Below are 25,925 nucleotides of genomic sequence, written 5' to 3'. Positions count from 1 at the left end.
TTGGAGCAAGTCTCTGTTGAAGGGTTCTCATCCTTTAGTTCTTCAGATGTTTTTGACCAACTTCCAAAATCCTTCTCATGAAGTCATGCTGGTTGGTATTTCTGGGAACTGAAGTCCAAAGCTGCTGGACAACGAAAGGGTAAGAACCTTTGCCTCAGCTGGTGGTGCAGTGGTTAAATGCCTGTACTGCAGCCACTCACTCACAAATCATGAGGTTGAGAGTTCAATACCAGCAAAAGGGCTCAAGCTCGAGACAGGCTTGCATCCTTCCGAGATCACTAACCGAGATCACTAAAATGAGTACCCAGATTATTGGGGGCAATTAGCTTACACTTTGTAAACCACTTAGGGAGTGCTTAAGTGCACTGATAAGCGGTATACAGTCGGCCCTCCTTATACGCGGATTTGCCATGCACGGATTTCAGCATACGCGCATGGCAAATCCGGAAGTTGTCCTCAATGGTGGCGCGCGTGCATGCATGCCGCCATTGGGGACAACTTCCCTCCCTCCCCTCTCCTCCCCCCCACTCCTTCCTTCCCTCCCTCCTTACTTACCTTTTCCTCCTCGGTGCCGCACTGCTGCTGCCACCACCACCGCCTCGGCCGTAGCAGGGGGAAGGCCGGGTGGGGGTTTTGGAGGCAAAGAAGCCGGTCCTTCTGTGGCGGTGGCGGCGGCAGCAGAGGATGAACGCCAGAGGCCTCTTTGGCCTCCTCTCTGCCGCCACCGCTGCCAGCACCTCTGTGCAAGGGCCGGGTGGCGGGCTGGAGGCCTCTTGGCCTCCAGTCCGCCACTTGGCCCCTGCAACGAGGTACTGGAGCCAGCGGCGGAGAGGAGGCTGAAGAGGCTCCAGGTGCTCCTCCTCCTCCTCTCCGCAGCCACCGCTGCCGGGGGAAAGGCCGAGTTCTGCTCCTGGAGTGCTGCTCCTGTCCAAGCATATGGTTCACTCCAGCTTCTTGTGCCTTACCACTGGCCTTTTGCTTCTCTGACTAAAGTCATTTTGCTTCACTTAGCCTCTGAGTTTAAATGAACAGCCTTCTCTAGGCATAATTGCAGAAGAGGCATACTGTTTTCCATTTTATATTAAAGGATTTAATGGCATTCTGAGAAAAGTTAATGGCTTGAGTTATTTAAGCCTTGATTGTTGCTTTGCACAATTACTACTTTTTATATTTGTTTTTGTCCCACCTTTTCCCTAGATTGGGACTCAATGTGGCTTACAACAATTAAAAAACATAGCTAAAAATCCACAAAATACAAACATTAAAAAAGTAAAGAATCTGAAAAGATTAAAACCAGAATAAAATATAAATTAAAACATGCACACCAGCACAGCAATCAGCTATACCCAGTGTATTGTGTAAGATAGGCCTTCTATCGTTACTCATCAAATGCCTTCTCAGTAGAAAAGTCTTCGCTTGTCTGCAAAAAGAAAGTAGGGAGGGTGCCAGTCTAAGGGAGTTCCAGAGCCTGAGGACAGCCACTGAAAAGGTTGTGTGTTCTCAGGTGCCATGCAGGAAATCAGAATCAAAGCATACCTGACAGATGGCCATCTAGCCTCTGTTTAAAGACCTCCAGGGAAGGAGACTCCATTACACTCCGAGGGAGTGTGTTCCACTGTCAAACAGCTCTTACTGTCAGGAAGTTCCTCCTAATGTTGAGTCTACAAAAGCTCATGCTGCCAACTTCTTTCTTTCAGTTAGTCTCAAAGGTGCTACAAGATCTCTCTACATACACTCTTAATTTACCTGTGTGACTTTTGTAGGCAGTGGTTTGCAACTTAATTGGGGATATCATAGGAAAAGGGGGTAAATGTTTATAACAAATAAGTGGCTGTTTTGGGAATTTTTTTAAACTTCGTATTTTAATTCTTATAGTGCTGAATATCTTGTGCACATGAAGTTCAAACAATGCCTGTTAAACCATTTTAATTCCAGATTGTAACACAACAGTTGTTGCCACTTCAGAGCCCATCACTTCACATTTATAACATTGGGATTTCTTGTTTTAATGTGCATGACTTTTCATTTTCATTATACTGAACCCTATTTGCCATTCCTCCAGTTGAGAAATCCATTTAACATGCTTTGGTATCCCTTTTTGTCTTACCAACTCGATACTTTGGTATCATCAAGTACCAAATGCTGAGAGAAGAGGCTCTTGCACAGTGGCAGAAGACATGCTTTGAGCCCAAAGGTTCCAGATTCAATTGCCATCTCCAATATATATGGGAAAGACACTTTCTGAAATTCTGGAGAGCTGCTGCCACTCAGTGTAGATGAGTGGACTGATGCCCTGATTGGGTATAACAAAACTCACATTAAATATTGTGTGTAAAGCCTGCACAACTTTTCATGACTTCGCTGTTGTTGTCAGCTGCTTTCAAGTTGATCTTGACTCACGGTGAACCTGTGAATGAGACATCTCTAATCCTCTTATTCTCTACCTGGTCTCCTTGATTGAGTCTATCCATCTGGCATGTGGTCTTCCTCTCTTTCTACTGCCCTCTACCTTCCCTAGCATCATTGTCTTTTCTAATGAGCCATACATTTTCATTATGTGGCCAAAGTATGACAGTATTTAGTTATCTTGGCTTCCAGGGAGGTTTCAGGCTTGATCTTTTCTAGGACCCATTTGTCTGTCTTTTTAGCTGTCCATGGTATCCTAAGCACTTTTCTCCAGCACCACATCTCAAATGGATTTATTTTCTTCCTATCTTGCTTTCTTCACTAGCCAGCTCTCATCGCTATCCGTAGTAACGGGATACAATGGCTTGGACAATTCTAACTTTAGTGTTCAGCTGTACATCTTTACACGTTAGGATTTTATCTAGTTCTTGCATAGTTGCCCTGACTGCAATTACCATTCTGATCAATGTTTGATTCAAGATAGGGGAAATCTTTATTTCAATTTCCTATTCATTCCTATTTCATGACTTGACATATTATTAAAATTACTGCCAAGAAATATCCACTAGGGGGCACATTTTACCAGTCTAATTCAACTCAAAAAGTGCAGTCCATTAAACCAGTGCTACTCAAAGTGGTGGTCCTTAGACATGTAATTCTGGGAGGCATCCACTGCCTGTCCACAGAGTTTCCACAGAGAAAGAAACAGTTCTTGCCAACAGGCAGAAATGTGTTACCATTCCCTGGCACATCAGAAAATCATGACTCTTCTCCAGCGTCATAGCCTGAGAAATACTGCATTAAACTTTATACCATACTATATTGGTTAAGCTAGGAGATCTAGAACTGATATAAGGTCATTTTTACTTATGTGGATCACACATTGCTAATTTGTTTAAAACAGTGGGATAGGAAAGGTGCTTAATCCCTTCTCAATCAAATTCACATATAATTCCACTGTATGCTGTGAAAAGAAAGAAAAATACGAATGAAACAACAAATTGTATGCAGCAGGCAGGACAACACAAAAGGTACAAGAATTTTAGAACCAAAGCGTGATAGTGGTATAGAAGACTTCTAAACCAGAGTTTGACAGCAGATAGATCAAGATCTTTTGCTAGGTGACATGCAGTAAATTACCAAACATTTCTAATACCCTTAAAAAAACCCCAATAAGCTGCTGAAAGGAAGAAAGCAAGTGGTAGGTGAGTAGTTTTTCAAGCCTCAGTATTAACTGTGCAAGTCTATAACTGTCTACTCAGAAGTAAATCCAGCTGAGTTCAAGAGGAAAAAGTATTAGGAATAGTTATACGATTGCAGACTTCTCATTTATTTGATGGCATCTTGGGGGGGAAAGGATAATCTGTTGTAATATAAACAACAGAGGGCTTACATAACCAATGTTAATATGGCTGAGCTCTCCCATTCATCTTCCCATTCCAAGCTTTTTCCAGTCTCTTGCCATGCTTGTATTCCACTTTTGTAATAAACAGACTCGGATGCCGAGGACTCACTGATGACATTCCAGAAAAGTTCAACCACCTCCACCCTACCATCAATCTCAGCCTGGAATTAGCAACAGAACAGGTTCACTTTCTGGACAGCACTGTATAATTACACAATAGACATCTAAACACCACATTATATCACAGACTCACTGACCACTACACATACTTACATGCTTCCAGTTTCATCCTAAATACACCATCAAATACATAGTTTACAGCCAAGCCCTTTGGTACAATTGCATCTGCTCAGATACATAAGATGCCAAACCCATGGAATTGTAACAAGCATTCTTCAGGCTATGGGTACAGTTTTTAAAAAATGGCAAAGATTTGTACCCAGGACTAAAGAAAGTAAATGACATAACCCCATGAGTGGTCACATACAGCTCCAAGTTGAGACCATTTAGATGTCTCATCAATGAACTACAAGCTATTCTGGAAAATAATCTTGCTCTTGCAAGGATTTTTCATGGCAGATCTTTACTACAGACAGCCTCCCAACCTCAAATGATTACTTACCTACAGGAGGACCCTCAAAAAGAGATGGTAAGATGGGCACAAGATCTTGCTAACTCTCCCCATACATCTACCTTGGGAAATTTCATCACAGACCTAATCACGTTACTCACAATTTTAGAGGTACTCCCACTTGCTCATCCTCTGTCAACAATGCTTTTCAGCACTTTGCATTGGGCAAACCAGCCAGTCTCTGTGCCAGAGGATAAATGGACATAAACAGGTTTTAGCAATGGGAATATACAAAAACCAGTTGCAGAACATGTCAGTATTCCTGGTCTTTCCATCTTGGACCTCAGAACAGCAATTCTTGAATACAAAAACTAAGAAGGATTAGAAACAGCATAATTGGAATATACTGTACTCACAAACGTCAGTCCATCAACAGGCTGAACAGAGACAATGGTTTCCTGGCACACAACACATATAACAACACTAGTCAGCACCACAGCCTCATAAGGGCTCGAATGGCCAGTTTATCACATCTCTTTTCTGGTTCCCACAAAGCATCACACTACATTCCTATAACTCCCTCCACTATTCACATAATTATCTTGGCTTTAGGCAACATCTTTCTTCCTGCCATTGTCCCCCAGCAACCATTGTTAAAACTGACCCTTTCACTTCATCACCATACCCAGAAGCTTTGCTATTGCTATTCACACACACAACTTGCTTATAAAGGTCTCTTCTCAGGCATTTCACTCCATACATCCGATGAAGCAGACTTAAATCTAAGGGCAGACAGGCATGAAAGAATGGCCCAGCTGCTCTGGCCATAAGTGGGTTGGAACCCTGCTGTCTGCATGGCCCACTCCCAAGGCTGGCTGTACATGTAGGGGCTGACCAGCGCTGCCAGGAGTCAGTTTATCCTGGCTCTTTTTTGATCTGGTCCTAAACACTGGAGCACAGCTTCGGAGCTGCTTCCAGCTGCTTTGGCAGCATGCATCTAATCGTTATGCCTTCAAAGCAGCCAGAAGCTACTCCAATTGGCCTGCCTGTTTCACCCCCCAAGAAAGCTGATGCTACCAACTTCTTTCTCTTAGTCTCAAAGGTACAAGACAACTCTCTTTGCAAATAATAATAATAATAATAATAATAATAAAAATATTCGAGTGTGTAAAACTTTTTTTTAAAAAAGAAGAAGAAAGTTAAATTTGTTTTTTTGGAGAGGGAGGGGAAAAGAAAGGAAAGAGGAGAAGGGATATGGAGAAAGGGAGGCTGGTGAAAACTTTTTGCGAGCGGAAAGGAAAGAGAGAGAGAGAGAGAGAGAGAAAACCCAAAACCCCGAATGTGGCTCCTGCATCCAGCCTTGTTTCCTTTTTTGAGACAGAAAAGGGGTGGCTGGCTGCTGCATACTGGGGTGGTTTGAAGAAGAGAGGATAAGAAGAAGAAGGAGGGATTAGATGTCACTGTGACATCTAATCGCCTAAGCGTTTGATTGACAGCTTTAAAAAAAACAGTTCCATAAAGGCAATAGGAACGGGGAACAAAAAAACCCGCATCAAAATACAACGGTGAAATGTCAATGGGAACAAGAACATGGGTCAAGAAAATCCGAGTCCATTTGCTCCCTTTTCTAATGGGAACTTTGGACCTGATTTGAATATGATTCAGAAACTTGATCTGATCCAGACTCGCAGCGAAATACGTCACTTTATATGCCCAGTGGGAATGGGGCCTTTGAAATTGTTATGTGCTACAAAACTGTGTGAACTAAGATATACACTGGCCCCATGGTATCTGCTGGGGTTTGGTTCCAGGCCTCCCTGTGGATACCAAAATCCATCAATGTTCATGTCCCATTATATACAATGGACTAGTCACTAGTAAAATGGCATTCCTTATATAAAATGGTGAATAATAAGGTTTGCTTTTTGGAATTTTCCTCCCCAAAAACTTTCAAGTCATGGTTAGTTGAACCCCTGGATGCAGAATCCATGGATACAGAGGGCTGACCGTACATTCCTTAGACATTAAATATTGCCTACCTCAATAATTTGCTCCTTCCTTTGAGCAAAAGCCTAGCTCCAGTTACTTTCACGAGAGCCCTGATGCCACAACAAACTACAAATTCCAGAATTCCATAGCATTGAGCCACAGCAGTTAAGTGGTGTCAAACCTAATTATTTCTGCAGTACGGATGCAACCAAAGGGCACTTGATATAAATTAAGGAGAATTTAGTGAATATCCTACTGGTCTCTGTGTAACTCATACATGGAATCTGGGTTCAAGACGCAGTGTAACCTTTAGGAAATTGAATTTACTTTGCCAGAGCGAAGGCATACTGTCACATTGCTTCAATTTCTAGTGGGGGTGGGGTCAAATACATGCAGCTCTGTACCCAAGTTTTGCCTTCACTCTGAGAACCCTCTCTTATGCTTATCACATGAGAAGACATGTGATATTATCCTTATATCCCCCGTGGCTTAAAAAAATCTATCCTGCACAATACAAATGTGCTGCTTGGTATTACACACATACATACTGGTACAACCAATATAGAATTTTGCAAAATATTGTCTATGGATATGGAGTCAAGAGCTTCTCTGCTACATTACAAGGGACAATCCCATTACTCAGACAAAAATTATCTGCAGATATAGGAAGCTAAATGCCCAATAGGCAAACTCAGAAAAGAAGGACAAGGCAAGGCTCATGTACTATTGCCAAAATGAAGCAAGGTCACACATTACCACTTTTACTAACTGTGCAACACCTTAAATTTTCCAAGTAATTTACAATCTTTATTGTGACCCTATATAAAATAAAATAGTAGCTTGTGGATATACTACAGTCAGCCCTCCTTATCCACGGCTTCAAGCTTCAAAATATTCAGAAAAAGCATGAATTCCAAATAGCAAACCTTGATTTTCCATTTTATATAAGAGACACCATTTTGTGTATGCCATTTGATTGAATGGGACTTGAGTATCCATGAATTTTGTTATCCACAGTGATCCTGGGACCAAACCCTAATGAATAACAAAGGCCCACTGTACTTCAGATGACTTCTTGCTTTGCATTTTGTTTGGAATATTCTTAAGAGTGTTTTTCTGTAGTATATGTGACTTCTGTGTGGATCACGCTAGGTGGGCATTGTTAAGTGATCTTTCATCTTGAATTTCCTATTTATAAATCATTGTAATAGTGGCCTAACACTATATAAAAGTGGTAGGCAACAATCGGCATATGATCCAACTGTCCCAGTTTGGCAGAGATGCCACCAGTGTATCCTGTGTCATTTCACTTACTCAACTGCTTTTAAAATTACTCTGTTTCCCTCAACCACAGCTTATTTCATCTGCCGCAAACTGAACTAAACATGCAAGAGTAGTCTGTGCGCAATAATCTCAGCAGGAGGGAAAGAAGGGGGCAAGGGCTTGCCCTTCCCAATAGGCTCAGGCAAAAATAAACTGCTTCTGCCTCTGCTTGCTTTAGAAAAGGACGTCTTGTTGCTTCTTGCAATGAACAAAGTGAACAAACACACTTTGTAAAAAAAAAAAAAAGGACAAGGGGAGAGCCCTGTCTTGTAGAGATCCCATTTGAATTACAGCACTCCTAGAACATATTACTGTAGTTAACTATGGCCCGTTACAAATGGGCCTAAAAGTGCGCACTCCGCGCGTGCTAGGATTAGAAAGGGGCATCCTTTCTGGACGCTCCCAACCTTAGCATGCGCGGAGTGCACACAAAATGGTGGCGGCCGTTCCACACGGCCGCCACCATTACGACGTCACGACCTCTATACGGGGCGGACGTGACGTCATCACGCCATGCCAGGGCACATAGTGCACCCCTGCCCTGGCTGCAAAAGGAGCTCTGAAATGGAGCTCCTTTTGCCGTTTGCGTCGCTGGGCGCAGCCTTCAGACGGCTGCGCCCAGCGACGCAGCAGAGGCGAAAGGGAGCGGCCCCTTTCTCCTCTCCCCGCCACCGCGGGGTGTCCTTGGGGCTTGAAGCCCCAAGGACCACCCTTTCCAGGCTGCGGGGAGGGCCTTTTGCCGCTTCCCCGCAGCCTGGAAAGTGGGCGGATCGGGGCCTCAGCGGTGCCGCTCTCACCACTGAGGCCCGATCCGCGGGGAAAGGGCGGTGCAGGCCGCCGTTTTCGGCAGTCTGTAACCCACCTATATATGCAAGAACGATAAGATTCTGCCCACCGTTATTTTATTTTTTAGATTTTATCGTTTGTATTTTTAATGGATAGAATTGTTTAATCTTTTTTTGGGGGGACTTGGGGTGTATAATTTTTAAAGGTTGTATGCCGCTTTGATTGTGGTAACAAAAAGCAGGATAGAATAAAAAAATATTATTTATTATTATTATTACTAAGGGCCCAAACAAACATGCCAAAAAAAAGCTGCTTCAGTTCACTTTGGAGGTATGCTGTTTCAATGACACATGCATCTTAAGATGCCAGAGGTTGTGCCAAAGCATGGCTTTGGTGCAGCTTCTGGCCTCTTAGGCCGCATGCAGCATTTAAACAACATACCTCCAAAGTGACCCAAAGCAGCTTTATTTTGGCCTGTCTGTTCAGGCCCTTAGCAAAATGCATGAGCACAGGAACTCACTGTATCCTGTTTCATTAAAAAAATAAAATATTAATATTAAAGTTTGTCTTCTAATACTTTTACAAGCATCACTTCTCCAGTAAAAATATCTAAGTTGAACAAAATTTCAACAAATTGAAGGGCGCTGTGCTAAGTTCTAAAGGCAGAAACACCTGTGCCCCATTTATGCCTCACATGATCCATAATGATGGCAATTTGAGCGAGAGCATTCAGGGACACAGGCTAAGTAATGGCACTTTGCCAGTTTTCTAGCTATCAAATGTTGTGTCAGTATGTAGGAGTATACAGTACACAGGAGAGCCAGTATAGTGGTTTGAGTGTTAAACTACAACTCTGGAAACCAGGGTTTGAATCCCCATTCAGCCATGGAAACTCACTGGGTGACCTTGGGCAAATTACATTCTCTCAACCTCTGAGGAAGGCAAAGGCAAACCTACTCTTAACAATTCTTACCAAGAAAAACTTGTTAATAGTTTTGCCTTAGGGTCACCATAGGTTTGACTTGGAAGACACATAATAACTTGAAGGCACACAACAACAGTAAACTAACACAGTGAGAAAATGTATATTACACATACCAAACAAGTACAGAAAGTGAGTCCTGATAGGCTGGTAGGTATTCATTGAGGTACTTACATAAGTTGCTAGGAGTAGGTAAGTAATCTAAAACATTGCTATGGTTCTTCTTGCACTGTTAGTTAGACAAGGCTACCCAAGTCAGCTTTTTACTGGCTTCTTTTTTGTAATCTAGTACAATATCTAAAATTAACGCAAGACCTCAGAAGGATGCAAGCTCGACTCAGGCTTGCATCCTTCCGAGGTCGCTAAAATGAGTACCCAGACTGTTGGGGGCAAATTAGCTTACTTGCTGTTCACCACTATGATCTTTGGAATAGTGGTATATAAATAAAACAAATTATTATTGTCATTATTATTATATCCAGTTTTATTTATATAAAGACTTCTATTTCCCTCTGATCAAGGATCCTGTGTGTTTCACTCAATGATAGAGACAGTTCTAAATAACCGTTGTGTTTTATATATTTTTTTTAAAAAATGAGGAAATCAATCATTTCTTTCTTGTTCCTGGCAGTCCCAACTGCATCCTGAAGCTACCACATCATGTGGTAGACTCTGACTATGCAGATGTCATGACAGTTTTCCTTGCCTGCACAGACACACAGATACACTCCTATGCGCTCCCCAGTCCTTTCTTCTTTCCTGATAAGGACATCTGGAGATCCTGAAAACTTGTATTTTTTGTGACCTTCAAGTTGCTGTAATGAAGATATTACATTCATTTTGGATTTTCTCCGATGGCCAACCGGTTTTTTGGGTTTTTTTGTTTGTTTGTTTGTTTTGTTTTTGTTTTTGTTTTTTGTTTTTTTGCTTTTTGGGTGATTACTTTGCCATGAAGCTGGTACTGTTTTTGATGTAATATTTAAATTCCTTGCAATACTTCTTCCAAACCACCCAATCTCTATTACTCCAAACAAAAATAAATACACAGACAGAAACACCTCCCAAGTTAGATAGTAGCAGCTTTAAGTAGCAAGACAAAGTATTGTTGTGTTGCCCTCTTTTCATTTTCAAACTATCTAAATTAATCTCATAAAATGTTAATGGAATGGACCCTGACTTTTACCCTGATTAAAAGACATCATACAATGGGGAGGGTACAACAAGCAAGGAAGTGGGGAATGATGTATGGACATGATGATCAGAGGAAGCAATGGGGGGAGGTAGGCCAAAAAGATTAAAAGCTAACATAATTCAGTTCTGATTTGCCTTGAACATGCTAGTAGAACACACTAGAAGGCTAACAAGCAATCATACCATGTCAGGGTAGTGCAAATTGTTCCTCAACTGATTCCAAGGTTTTATGTTGGCAATAAAGGTCAGTTCTTAATGGCTTTTGCTTACGAAAACAAAGCATTCATACATCACATCACTTGGGATGTAGAGAGAGAGGAAAATGCAACTTGGTGTATAAGTAACCTAAAAGTGTTATCTGACCATCAAAGCTAGGACACTTTAGCACAGCACACTAAGCCAGCATTTTTTAGTACTAATAGTAGTAGTAATAGTAGCAGCAGCAGTAGTAATAGTAGTAGGCCATCTAGTACAACCCCCTACTATGCAGGAATACTGTCCTGTCTTGGAGGCCAGCCAGAGGCAAAGTACTAAGCAAAGTCCATTAGAGACGTGGCAGTAACAGACCTAGACATGTACAGATGCTTTCCAGCCAGTTACAGTTCTCAGGGTCAAGTAGTCCAAGCCAGAAGGGTACAGCAAGTAAGCCAAGACATCAGTCCAAAGGAGCATCCAGTAGAGTGGTCAATTTACGATGTGAGGTCTGAGGAAGAGAATCGGAAAAAGAGCATTACTAGGTGTGTGTGAGAATTAGTGTGTGACAGAAAGTCACTCACACACCAAGAGAGGTACCAAGGATGTGTGAAAGAATGTGTTGAGGCGGCAGCAACATCTCTTCCTGATAACTGGGGCAGTGACAGGACAGATGGGGAAAGAAGAAGCAGTGGCGGCTCTGGATGCCCCCCAGGCCACAATCCAGTAAGCATCCCAACTCTCTCCCTCCTCCTTCAGACAGAAGTTGAACATTCTCCTCACCTTTCTCTTTCCCCCCAGAACAGAAAAATTTGAGGAAGAGAAGGAGTTTAATCTGATACTTAATTTTTATTTTTTGCCTATAACATGTACATTTGTTATAACTTTTAGGTGGCCTATTGGATTGTTTTGATTATAATACCACATAAAAATATACTCTTTCTCATTCCTGCTCTGCCACTTTAGGAATTCTTTCTTGTTTTTAAAAACTATTTCCCTTTGGAAAGTCTTTTTTTTTCCTCATGCTGTTTCTATCAATTTTTGCTGAAGAACTGTAACATTATATCATTTTTAAAAAATTATATTTAATATTTAACCTGATTATAACATCAACCATATTACAGCATTATTGCATTACATCAATATATATCAATATAGTGTGTACATAATACAAACTTTCATAATGTCCATCTTTTTAAATGGGTTGCTACACTATTATTTCTTAACCTCAGACAACAGTAATTCAATCAGTCCCCCCCCCCACATCACATAGTTAGTCACACCCATATCATAGAATCATAGAGTTGGAAGACACCACAAGGGTCATCCAGTTCAACCCCCTGCCATACAGGAACCCTCCATCAAAGCATCCCCGACAGATGGACATCCAGACTCTGTTTAAAGACCTCCAAGGAAGGAGACTCCTCCACTCTCCGAGGGAGTTTGTTCCACTGTCAAACAGTCCTGTCAGGAAGTTCTTCCTAATGTTGAGGTGGAATCTCTTTTCTTGTAGCTTGCATCCATTGTTCCGGGTCCTATTCTCTGGAGCAGCAGAAAACAAGCTTGCTTCCTCCTCAACATGACATCCCTTCAAATATTTAAATAGGGCTATCATATCACCTCTTAACCTTCTCTTCTCCAGGCTAAACATACTCAGCTCCCTAAGTCATTCCTCACAGGGCATGGTTTCCACACTCTTCACTATTTTAGTCGCCCTCCTTTGGATACGCTCCAGTTTCTCAATGTTCTTTTTTAATTGTGGTGCCCAGAACTGGACACAGTATTCTAGGTGGGGCTTGATCAAAGCAGAATAGAGTGGTACTATTACTTCTCTTGATCTAAACACTATACTTTTATTGATGCAGCCTAAAATTGCATTGGCCTTGTCAGCTGCCGCATCTCACTGCTGACTCATGTTCAATTTGTGGTCTATTTGGACTCCCTTTCACATGTAGTCTCGTTCAGCCAGGTGTCACCCATCCTATATCTGTGCATTTCATTTTTCCGCCCTAAGTGCAGTACCTTACATATCTCCATGTTGAATTTCATTTTGTTAGCTTTGGCCCAGCTTTCTAGTCTATTCAGGTCATTCTGAATGTTGATCCTGTCCTCTGGAGTATTAGCTAGTCCTCCTAATTTGGTATCATCTGCAAATTTAATAAGGATGCTCTCAATTCTGTCATCCAAGTCATTGGATAAAGATGTTGAATAGCACTGGACCCATGACAGCGCCCTGTGGGACCTCACTGGTCACTTCTCTCCAGTACAAAAAGGAGCCATTGTTGAGCACCTTTTGGGTTCAGCCAGTCAACCAATTACAAATCCAGGGCACGTTCTGCACGCGCGTAAATTACGTACTAGGGTTACAAAAGGGCATCCTTTCCGGACGCCCTAACTCTAGTACCTACCTAGTACGTACAAAATGGCGGTGGCCTATACACATGGGCACCACCATTTTGACGTCGTGGACGCCTAGCATCCGCACATCACAATGCCATTTCGCGCCGCACAAAGAAGCCGCTTTTTGCAGCTTCTTTTTGCTGCACAAAGGAGCCACGTGGTTTGTCTGCTGCAGCTCCTTTGCACAGCAATCACGGGTGCTGGCAGAGCGCCCTTTTTGGGCGCTCTGTAAAGTGCCCAAGTAACAGTTACTTTGTCTAGCCCACATTTTACAAGCTTGTTTGCAAGAATGTCATGGGAAACCTTGTCAAAGGCCTTACTGAAATCAAGATATATTAAATCCACAGCATTCCCTTCATCTATCAAGCTGGTAATTTTATCAAAGAAAGCGGTAAGATTTGTCTGGCATGACTTTGTTTCTCTGAAACCCATGTTGTCTTTTTGTGATTATGGCATTGCCTTCTAGATGTTCACAGACTCTGTTTAATGATCTGCTCTAGAATCTTTCCTGGTATTGATGTCAGACTAACTGGTCGATAATGGTTGGGATCCTCTTTTTTTCCCTTTTTGAATATGGGGGACAACATTTGCCCTCCTCCAGTCTGCTGGGACTTCTGTTCGCCAGCAGTTCTTAAAGATTATTGCCAAATTACATTTGCCAGTTCGTTTAATACTCTTGGATGTAGTTCATCTGGTCCTGGAGACTTACATTTATTTAGATTAACAAGATATTCCTGTACTATCTCTTTGCTTAGTCTGTGCTGAAATCCCCCCTGTTCTGTCCTCTGCTCCATTGTCCTCAGGTTGAGCACCCTTTGCCTTTTCTGAGAAGACTGAGACAAAGAAGGTGTTGAGTAATTCTGATTTTCTCTGTCCCCTGTTAGCATTTTGCCATCTTCTCCATGCAGTGGCCCTACCATTTCCTTCTTCTTCCTTTTGCTGTGGACATATCCAAAAAAGTCCTTTTTTATTGTTCTTAACCTCTCTAGCAAGCCTGAGTTCATTCTGCACTTTAGCTTTTCTGACTTTACCTCTACACAGGCTAGCTATTTGAATTCCCCTTTGGTTATTTCCCCATTTGTCCATTTCTTATATATGTTCCATTTAAAACTTAGCTCCGTTGAAAGTTCCTTAGTCATCCATCCTGGTTTCTTGAGACACCGCACATTTTTCTTCCTCACTGGAACGGTTTAAAATTGTGCCTTCAGTATCTCTCTTTTGAGAAACTCCCATCCATCTTGAACTCCCTTCTCTTTTAGTATTCCTGACGATGGGATCGCCCCCAGTATTTCTCTAAGTTTACTGTAATCAGCTCTCCTAAAGTGTAGAATGTGTGTCTGACTGTGCCTGGCGTCTCCTTTCCATTGTATAACAAACTCCAGGAGAACATGGTCACTTCCACCTCCAAGATATTTAATAATAATAATAGTATATTTTATGACCCTCTTCCAAAACAACCTGGATATCCTTGGAAACTGTCCACCTGGGTTGAAAATGTTGCTGGTGAATGCTAGGTCAATGAACAGTAAAACTGCTGTCAGTCAGGACCTGGTCCTGGAAGAGTATGGTGACCTGGCATGTATCACAGAGACCTAGTTGGATGAGGCTGGAGTTGGGATGGGCAATCTTTCTCAACTTTATCCACCTGGGTCATCTGTGCAGCAGCAGGCAAGACCTAGGAGGCAGAAAAGTGGAGTTACAGCGGTCTGGCAAGATTCCACCCACCTGGTCAGGTTTTGGGTTCCAGTGTGCACATCTGAAGCTGGGTGGCTGGATCCTGTTGGTTTACCACCCACCATGCTGCTTAACAGTCTCCCTTCTTGAGCTAGCCAGGGTGGTCTTAGGGTTGGTGTTGGTGTTTCCTCAGCTTATAGTGCTTGGAAATTTCAACATCTATGCTGAGACTGCCCTGCTGGAAGTGGCTCAGGACTTCAAGTCTGCCATGACAACCAAGGGCCTGTCCCAAGTGGTATCTGGACAACTCATGCTGCTGGACACACTCTGGACCTTATTTTCTGAACTGGATAGGGTGATGGTAATTTGGAGGTGGAGGAACTATTTATTGTCTTGAACAGGTAGCAATAGCGATAGCAAGTGCCTTTCTATACCGCTTATCAGTGAATGAACACTCCTTAAGTGGTTTACACTGTGTAAGCCAATTGCCCCCAACAAGCTGGGTACTCATTTTACTGACCTACAAAAGGATGGAAGGTTGAGTGGACCTTGGAACCCTCCTCTAGGATCGAACCTATAACACTTTGGCTGCAGTACCAGCATTTAATCACTGTGCCATCAAGTCTCCTTACTACTTGGTGGGCTTTAGAACTCAGTTCCTCTGCAGAGGTGGAGGACCTATTAAGATAGTCCACTCTAAGAGACTTATGGATCTGGGTGGATTTTTGATGGCTCCTGGAGAGTTTCTCACTGTTAGGAAGTTCCTCCTAATGTTTAGGTAGAATCTCTTTTCCTGTAGCTTGTATCCATTGTTCCGGGTCCTATTCTCTGGAGCAGCAGAAAACAAGCTTGCAACCATCCTCAATATGACACCCCTTCAAATACTTAAACAGGGCTATCATATCACCTTTTAGTGGTCAGGAGTGCATTTGGATAGTGAAAGCTTGTGTGCCAGCTGTGCCCATTCCTAGAAAAGTGAGATCTGATGACACATAATGTAGTTACATTCTAGTTGGATTACTATATTCTACCTTTGAAGAGTATTTGGAAACTTCACCTGGCCGAAACAAATGCAGCCAGCCTGCTAACTAGGGGTGGCTACAGAAAAGACAACATTCCCATGTTGCAACACCTTCACTGGTTGCCAATTATTTCCAGGTGCAATTCAAAGTGCTGATTTTGATCTATAGAGGTCCAGGTTATCTGAAGGACCATATTCTCCTTAACAAAGCTACTCACATTTTGAGATCTGCTGGGGAGGCCTTCTCTCTGTCCCACTACCTTCACAGGTACATCTGGGGGGAATGCAGGAAAAGGCCTTCTCAGTGGCTGCCCCAAGGCTCTGGAACTCTTCTCCTAGAGACTTTAGACTGGCACTCTCCCTATTCTTGTTCTGCAGAGATGAAGGCCTTTCAACAGGCTTCTGAAGACTGAGTATACAAGGCCCATGCCATCTAAACAACGCGCTGGAATTTTTTCATGCTATTTAATTTAATTTATTTATTTCATTTATACACCACCTATCTCCTGGAAAGGAACATTTTGTTAGACTGTGTGTGTAGGGTTGCCATAAGGCAGGACCTCCAAACCGGGACAAATGTAGGACAAATGTAGGGCCACATTTTCAAATGTAGGACACTTTTTTAAAATGGAGGACACATGAAAAAAATGATAATTTTTTAAAAATGTTAATATAAATGCATGTTTCTTAGGCATGCTCAAAATGGAAGACATTTTGGCATTATTCCTAGATAGAAGGCTGAAATGTACTTCTCTTTCTGGCCAAACACTCCCCCCCCCGCAATTCTACAAGAACATTTCCCACTCCCAAGCAGGCATAGCATTTGCAAGATCACAGGCAGTCCCTTGTGCCACTGAAAACTACATTTCCCACTTCCAAGCAGGCATAGCATTTGCAAGATCACAGGCAGTCCCTTGTGCCACTGCAAACTACATTTCTCACTCCCAAGCCTTCTTAGGAATTCCCCCCTTCCTCCTTTTCCTTGCCCCCTCCAACCCTCCCAAACCCCTCACCCCCTCTTTTTCCCAGGTATGTCTCAACTTAGGAGGGATTTATGGGACAGATCCAAAGCCTTTTTTCTTTTCTAATGGGGGCAAAGCCTTGAGAAGCCCTGGACCCCTGAGAAGAAGAGGAGGGGGGGCTTAGAGAGAGGAAGAAAGAGAAAAAGAAGATGAGGAGGGGGAAGAAAGGAAGAAAAAGGAGAGGAGGAAGATGAGGGGAAGAGGAGGAGGAGAAAAAAATGGAATAACAAAAAGAAGAGAAGGAGGGGAAAGAGAAAACGGGGGAAGCAGCTTGCCTGAATGCAAATTCCTCCCTGCTTGGATGTTGCCCAAATAAGGAAGCAGAGGGCTGGCCAATAGAGGCAGGGCAGTGCAGCAGACCCCGCCCCTGCTGGTTTCAGTCCTCCTGCTGCTGCTGCTCCAGACAAGCTGCATAGGCAGCACTCTATAGAAGGCAGGCAGCAGCCCTGGGAGCCCAGAGTTGGGCAGCCACCCGAGAATGGGGGCGGGGGTGGGACCGGGCACGCCCCCCAGGGGGCGGGAAAGTCCCACCCACCACCGTGAAATGGCAACCCTATGTGTGTGTGTATGTGTAGTGTATGTTTCAGTTTATGTATATTGCTCTACCTTGCTGATTTAGATGGTGACACTGCTTGCTGGGATCATCAGGTGGGGAACTCTAAGACTTAAATTTTTATCACCATCTATTGTGATAACTTTATAAAGGTTAAGTAGTTACTTGCCTACCCCTCAAAATGTAAATTCTTTGAGTATCTTTTACCAAGCTAGTATGCTTTTCCATGAAGTATGTTTTGGCCCAGTTGACCAAACCATCTGCAAGTACTTCTGACATGGAGCATTTTTTCTTGAACATGGGAAATGACTGGGGGGGGTCCATGCTTAGTGCTAAGAATTGGACTAGATATGTAGATTCCTTCTTATCCTATTTTTATTTTTTTGTGCTTTGATCACCACCAAGTAATGTACCAGAGAAAACTGGCAGAGCAAGAGTTTATGGTGCATGGGGAAAGGAAAGATAATGCTCCCTTAAATGTTTCAGCTCCTACCAAAAACAGTAGACTTCCTATGACAACCACATACAATTTAAATCTTACTTGGTATCACTGAAAATGATGTTAGCAAGGTATCAAAACCTCTGCTAATCTGTGAAGATTATGCTAGCAATTGATCTCCCTCATTCCTAAAAGGAGAGTTTGTCATCCATAATTTGGATGTGGATACAAAGAATCTTAATGTTACACATAAACTACCTTTTACATTTCTTTCAGAGCAGTGTGCCCCCAAACTACCAAGAAATCCCTTAACTTTAAACACCAATTTACTAGCCTAATACAAGAATTGCCACTGATTATCCTCTGCTGAACAGGGTCAGACAAAGTAGCTGGCAACAAAGATTAGGAACTGACACTGCTTTAAAATAACCTCCATACATTCCAGTGAAGAGAATCCTGCTCAGGTGTCATGTCCCTTGGTTCAGGTACGGATCAATCATAGATTAACTTCCTGCCATTTTAGAAAATCAGCCTTAATTCCTCATAACAAAGGCACCACTACTGTCACTTTCATTTAGAAAACGAGGTAGGGAACTGCTGAGGAAATATAATACTGTTACACTGGATAGGAATCAAAGAGGATGTAAACAGAACTCTTGGCCTTTCACCCACATAACGCTGTGTAAATATTTCCATTTATTTTCTCTTTTTCACAACAGTCCCTATTTCTGGGCATGTGATGATTTTGGCAAAGCACGCTGAGTTCACATTTGTCCATGAACTAAATGTATTTGCCTAACAAGGGAAACAGACGGCATCAGATTTCAACTATTAATCTGTGTTAAGATTCAAATTATGAAATCTTTCTGACACACACAGTTTTGAGAATGATTTTCTTGTGTGGCACAACAAGCAACAACCACATGTTTATCACATCTTCATTATTTTAATAGGACTGCTGTGGTCAGCCTAGTTTTCAAATGCTGCTCAGAGAAGAATCTAGAGAAATTGCAGACAAAAGTCAGTGGTAGAATAAATGTGGTCAGCTGCACTTGTCTGACTCACAGCAGCACTGACATAGGAAGAAATGCTATAAGAAAATGCAGCTGATTTGATAAAAAGCAAGTGACACTTTGCTATAAGCTGCTGGCTAAAAAATCAGACAGATTCTTCCTCAAATTATTATAGAATCATAGAGCTGGAAGAGACCATGCAGGAAGCATCCCTGACAGATGGCCATCAAGCCTCTGTTTAAAGACCTCCAACAACCTCCATTAAACCTCAACAACATGCAAAATAGGTAACAGATACAAATAACATCTCTCACCAGGCAGCCCATTGGCACTGCACAAAAACTTCACAACTATCCTGCATCGGGTGTGAACAGATATATCAGTCACTAAAATACACACACACACACACACATGCCATGAGAGGGGTACAATTCAAGGTTTTTAAACTGCAAAATGGAAAAACAGAGAGACTGAAGAGAGGAAGGGTCAAGATGGGGGAAAAGAAGAGACAGGCTAGGAATAATATTGTAAGGGCAGAAAAAAGTACATTAGAAGAATGCTGAGATTTGGCAGTCATGGTGCCCATGTGTCCTACTTTACTGAATACAGTTCCCTGTCTAAAATGTTATTTCATCCAAGTCTTGTTTAAAGATAACTACAAGAAGGAAGAGCAAGGGTTTAAAGTTGTCTATCACCAATTGGCATAGCCAGAAGTCATCTAGTCACAGTCTTCCCCACTATAATAAGACTGTTGTAATGCTTCTTAAATTTGCTGGCATGCATTTAAATTAACATATGCACATTTTATGTTCTCTTTTTTTAATCATGCAAGCATTTCCTCTTTCTTGGAGACTAAGTAGATACCTTAGGCATGGTAAAGGAAGAGGTGAGCATTGAAAGTCATGGTGGAGGGGAAATGGGCAAGATGGACCCAGTAAGAGTGGACACCATTTGAAATAAGTGCATGGATTGGCCACAAAGTTGGATGGTATGTCTTGTAGGGCAATTCAAGTTTCCTAAGGCTTTAGCCTTTGTTAAGGAAACAAAAATATTTAAATATCAAAAATATCAAAGCCAAGCCTGTTAGGCTCTAGATTTAAATTAGTGGAGTAGTAACGGAATAGCAGAAAATGTGTCCTTGTCTAACTATGCTTCTCTAAAAGCTGAGACTGACTCAAAAATAACAAACACAAGTAGCTTGCTGTTTAAACAAAAGTTTACTAATGGCTTTATCTACATATATGTAGAAGCTATATCCTAACCTAGCAAAAGGTAAAGAAGAATTCTTTATCTCACCATCTTTCCAAAGAAAGTTGAGGAAAGAGGAAGATGGAGAAACAACAGTTCAGGAGAAAAATCTTTGAATGTGTTAGTGAATACTTCCCAAAACCTGGAGAAATCTGAATCACATGGTTTGTTTTCCAGTTTGCAAAGTTATTGCTTCGTGATTCAGTAGGAGCAAAATGGGATGTTTGCAAGAGGGGAGACAGCAGAATTTGCATGCATGAAAATCTATCTAAGGAGGGAAAGAGAGAATGCACAAAAAAACCCACTTTCAACATGCCTAAACTATTTAGAAGAGAAGACTAGCAGGTGGAGGTTGGGTTTCATTGGGAGGGGGGTTGTTGTTTTGTTCTGTTTGGTAACTGTGGTCTCAACTGGCATTGCACATGTGATGTTTTTTGTTCTGGTTTCAAACATCTGTACAGAAAAGGATTTAAAATGAAATTTCTGTTTCTGGATCCTATTTAATTTTTACTGAACCTTTCTCTTCCAGTATCCATGCAAACTAGAAAATCCACATGGCAGAGAAAGATGTTCTGCATGCAGACACATACTGCTTCCTCCCCTCTAGTGTGCTGCTAATTCTGATACTGCAGAGCACACGGGCAAGGGAAAAGAAGCCTTCTAGTTCATCCTGTAGCAACAATACAGTTGAGGGCCAAATTATCTGTGATGTAATGTGCCTCTAGATTTAATGTGCACATTTTAAAAATGAAAACAGCGATGATTGGGAAAGGGGGGGAATGATAATTATTCTGCCGTAGTCTGAGAGAGAAATAATTCTTTGTAGCTGCCATTTATATACATAAGGAATCTCCCAATGACAACAGGAGATGATTGGATTCAACTACTGTTCCCCACCTTCTATAGTCACCTCCTCACACCACAAGGAAACACTATCCACATGCTTAAAAAACATGCATGTTAAATTCATAAATGCCACTTCTAATTTCCTACTTTCTAGTAGAATCTTCAGGAGACAGAGACAATTCTCATGAATGGAATCTTGAAAGCAGCAACTGTCCAAAATAAAGCCCTATGCAGAAAAACCATGTGATTCAGAAAGACCATGAAAATTCGCATATGTTCATCTAAAAGGCTGAACACATTCCCTGTCTTCTCAACATATAAACTTCATATAAAAAGAACATATAAAAAGCCCAAGAAATGATCCCTGTTCACACTTAATAATTATACATTTCCAATCTATTGTCATTAGATGATTAGGTATCATCATATGGTGTGATAATATCTCATCAATTTTGCAAGCACTTGAATACTACAAAAAAAATTCCCATTAAAACTAGGCATGAATTTATAAGAGGTCGCTTTTTATACAGATGGCAGTTTCAATAAAGAGCCCTTGCAAAGAAAGGTGCTAATCAAATGTGGGAAATAAAGGTTAAGATTCTTATTCGGACTAACTTTATCTAGATGGCCTTGGATAAGTCACACTCCCAGCTGAGGGACTGATTGGTACAAGGCCACTTAATATGTTTTACGCTGTGCTATGATGCTAACAAAATTCACCCACATTCAAAAGTAACACTGCTTGTGTGTATATGTGCCTTCAAGTTGTTACACATGGGCCCATTTATTGGCTAAAAGCATGTTACTTAAACATGTAGTTAACCTATATATACCATCTCTGAGACACCACATATACATTCAGTGTAAGTTCTTCTTGCGCATCCATTTACATTGCATTCAAAGAGGGGGTAAACACAAGAGCAACACAGGGAGTACAATTTGTGTCTGGAGGAATAATGCTTGTGCAAAATTATCACATCTTACATTGCATCTGTATTTGAGGAACATCAGTGTATACAAATACAGGGGTAGCCATGCTGACCATAACATCTACAGAGTTAGTGCACCTAATTATTCAGCTGTCAATGGGCTTAGGCTACACCTTACAACAAAGCATCTAGTTGAGGGTGGTAGAAGCATGAAAATAGAGGAGGATATGACAGATTTAATAGTCAGCATGTAGTGTTTTTTTTGAGCTTTGAGTATTGGGCTAGGACTCTCTAACTCAGACAGATTCATTATTTGTGACTTTGCAGAGAACAGGAGATAGAGTTAAAATCAGAGAGAAACAAAGCCTTAAGAGTCAAGAAAAGTAATTTAGGCCCAATCCAGATGGGCCTTTGCGGCGCCCCCATCATGTGCTAGGGGTTGGCGGAGGGCACAGCACCCATACTGGCCTCACCCCTAGCACGTGACGAGGATGTCAAAATGACGGTGCCCTATACACACAGGCGCTGCCATTTTGACGCAACAGACGCTTAGTGTCCGCATGTCACTCCCCCATAAGGACGCCACGAGTGTGCCATTGGTGCACTGCGATGTCCTTATGGCACCGCAGAAAGAACCCACTTTTTGCAGGTTCTTTTTGCTGCACGAGGGAGCCACACGGTTTGTTCGCAAAACAAGGCGTGGGCAGACCACCCTTTTTGGGCGGTCTGTATAGCGCCTTAGACTAACAATTAAAGCCAGAAATTCAGTCCATAATTCTAGGTACCACATATAACAGGAAGTGTATACTGCCTAAATACTCTGAAGGCATCACACCCTGTCTAATCTCATAAGCTAAGCAGCATCAGCTCTGGTTAGTACTTGGATGGGAGACAACCAACAAATACCAGGTGCTGTAGGCTATATTTCGGGGGAAGGAAGTGGCAAAAAACCCTCTGAGAACTCCTTCCCTCAGAATACCCTATGAAATTCATGGAGTTGCCATAAATCAACAAGTGACTTGAAGGCACATGTGCACGCATGTGAAACAGAAAGGCAGCCACCATATTTCAATATCTCAAATTTAACAATCCACAACTCTATCCACAAAACACAGCAGAAGACCAATGTGCTATTAAAAGCATTACAGCATTCCTTGTTATAGATGCTATCATCTTGAGGTCAGTCAGTCTTGGCAGTGTGACCATCCCAGGTCAGCTGAAATGGGCCTTTTCCTGTAGCCTCCGCCCTAAGGTTGGCATTCTTACACCAGAGCTAGTGCTTCTACCACAGGAAGCAGCTGGTTTAGAACTCAGTTCCTGTCGTTCTTCTAATATCTACAAATTCCAAAATCCTGGTGCCACATTCCTTAAGTAAATAAGGAGCATTGAATATTGCCACACCTAACAAGACAGCAGAGACATAGTAATGTGAGCTTATCACAAAACGAAAATAGTGGCTTGTGGTATCTGGATGACTATGGCCTGTTACAGACTGCCAAAATAAAGCTGCTTCGGGTCTCTTTGGAGGTATGCTATTTAAATGATGCACATGGGTCCTAAGAGTCCGGAGGTCGCGCCAAAGCCACACTCCATTCCTAAGCACTGGAGTGCAGCTTTGGTGCAGCTTCCAGATTCTTAGGATGCATGCATCATTTAAACAGCATACCTCCAAAGAGACCCGAAGCAGCTTTATTTTGGCAGTCTGTAACAGGCCTATGACATTAATTGCAGAGTATGAAATCTTATGCTATCTTAAATTTATAATGAGTTAAGGTGCCACAAGTCTTTGTTGTTATTTTCCTAGGGACAAAGTATAGTATTTCCTCTGAGAAAGATGGGCGTAGTTGTATATTGTTGTTGTTGTTGTTAACTGCTCGAGTCAACTTCGACTCATGACAACCCGCAAGGAAGAAAGGGGCCAAGCTGCCCCTTTCTCCTCCTCCCTGCCGCCGCGGGGTGTCCTGGGGCTTGAAGCCCCAAGGACACCCCTTTCCACGCCTCAGGGAAGGGGCCTTTTGCCGCTTCCCTGCGGCCTGGAAAGCGGCGGATTGGGGCCTCAGCGGCTGCCGCTCTGACCACTGAGACCCCGATCTGGCGGGGAAAGGGGTGGGTGCAGGCCGCCGCTTTTTGGCGGTCTGTAACGCGCCTTCGCTTTCTCTATCAGAGAGCTCTGGTGTCACAATTAACTACAGTTCCCAGAATTCCACAGCCCTGTGCCAGTGCTGTCAAACTGGTTTATTCCTGCAGTGTGGATGCAACCTTAGTCTAGCTCTTTCACAGCACTTGTATACTATACATATATGAGAGCCAGTGTGGCTTAGTGGTATGACTCTTGGACTACAGCTCTGGAGATCATGGTCTGTTCCCCAGCTTAAGCACAAAACCCACTGGATTGACCTTGGGCAAGGTATATGCTCTCAGCCTCAGGGGAAGGCCATGGCAAACCTCCTTTGAAGAAATCTTGTCAAGAAAACCCCATGATAGGTTTGCTTTAGGGTGGCCATAAGACAGAAAGGACTTGAAGGCCCACAACAACAATAACTGTAGAAAGGGCCTTGTGGCCTCAAAAGGGTGAAGACATACTGGATTGCAAAGGAAGTATCTTTTTGTGTTGCAAATGGATGTTGAGTTTCCTGGACTTTGAGAATCTCCCAGTTGCCACATGGCCAGGAGGAGGAGATGCCAGTCTGCAAGAAATACCCCTCCATGCCATCAGAACTAAGAACAAAAACAGCAAAATGCAGGCCTATGACTAATGTCTTCATTTTGGGGTGGGGGGTAATGGTTTTTAACACCTTGCTTGATGAAAAAGCCAGTGGAGCTTTGAAAGCTTGCAACAAGTATATTGTGAATTTTGGTTGTCCCCCATAAAGGTATCAATGTTTGGTGGATTTTGGATGTTATTGGATGATAAGAATAAGAAGCCAGTGGTGTGTTTTTACTCTTCTAATAAGAAGCCAGTGGAGCTTCGAAAGCTTCTAACATGTATATGTACATTTTGGGTTGGCCAAAAAAGGTTTATGTTGGGGTTTTTTATGTTATTGGATTATCCATATATGATATCTCTACAAGTGCAATTCTCCAAACTTTGGTCCTCCAGGTGTTTTGGACTTCAGCTCCCAGAAGCCCTAGCCAGCTTGGCCATGAGCCAGGAATTCTGGGAAAGGAAGTCCAAAACAACCTGAGGGGCAAACTTTGGGAACCATTACAGATTGCTCCTCCATATGTATTCCACTTCAGCTCCCAGAATTCCTCTCTGCTGACCAAGCCGGCTGGGGCTTCTGGGAGTTGAAGTCCCACATCACTTACAAGACTTATAGTTTGGGAATCCCTGCAAGAGGGAAGGGGAAAGGGTCCCTAAACACACTGCAGAAATAATCCAGTCTGGGACTGCTTTAATTGCCCTGGCTCAGTGCTAGGGAATCCTGGGAACTGTGGTTTGTTGTGTGAGCTCTTTGACAGAGAAGAATCATCGTCTCACAAAACTACACTTCGTATTGAGGGTAGGTACTAAAACAAAGGACAGTACTTGCCCATAGAGAACCATGGAGAACACTTGCCCATAGGGGAATCGCTGGAGATTGCTTGCCCCAGAGGGAAACAGGTCCCAGCACTGAGCCAAATGAAGGGGGCAGGTCTGGACACTGGGTTGTTTCTGCAGCCTAGCTGTCCTTTTCCCTACTGCAAACCACCCTCCTCCTCCTCCTCCTCCTCCTCCTTTGCCTCTCCCTGAGGAGGAGGAGGAGGAGGAAGAGACGTGACACTGACTCAGCCTGAAAGAGAGAGAGAGGGACTTACCCAAGGGCTGCCCTGGGAACACGCCGCCATGGCTCCCGCTCCACGCTTCCGGGCAGGCGCTGATCACGCGTGGAAGCCTCTCCCCATTGGCCGAAGCCTCGCACACCTTTGCAGGCGACTGGCTGGGGCTGCGCCCG

General features: G+C 42.7%; 1 long non-coding RNA gene across 1 annotated transcript; it reads right to left on the bottom strand.

The window, feature by feature from the left end:
- Positions 1-2,595: 2,595 nt before the first annotated feature.
- Positions 2,596-25,920, bottom strand: LOC121929627. Its single transcript, XR_006103703.1, has 3 exons — positions 25,789-25,920; positions 11,221-11,356; positions 2,596-4,623 (listed from the first exon to the last, which is right to left on the bottom strand). It is a non-coding gene; the product is annotated as an uncharacterized LOC121929627 (long non-coding RNA).
- Positions 25,921-25,925: the final 5 nt, after the last annotated feature.

The sequence above is a fragment of the Sceloporus undulatus genome, chromosome 4, assembly GCF_019175285.1.
Source record: "Sceloporus undulatus isolate JIND9_A2432 ecotype Alabama chromosome 4, SceUnd_v1.1, whole genome shotgun sequence".
Taxonomy (NCBI): Eukaryota; Metazoa; Chordata; class Lepidosauria; order Squamata; family Phrynosomatidae; genus Sceloporus; species Sceloporus undulatus.
This window is presented reverse-complemented; position numbering and strand designations above follow the sequence as displayed.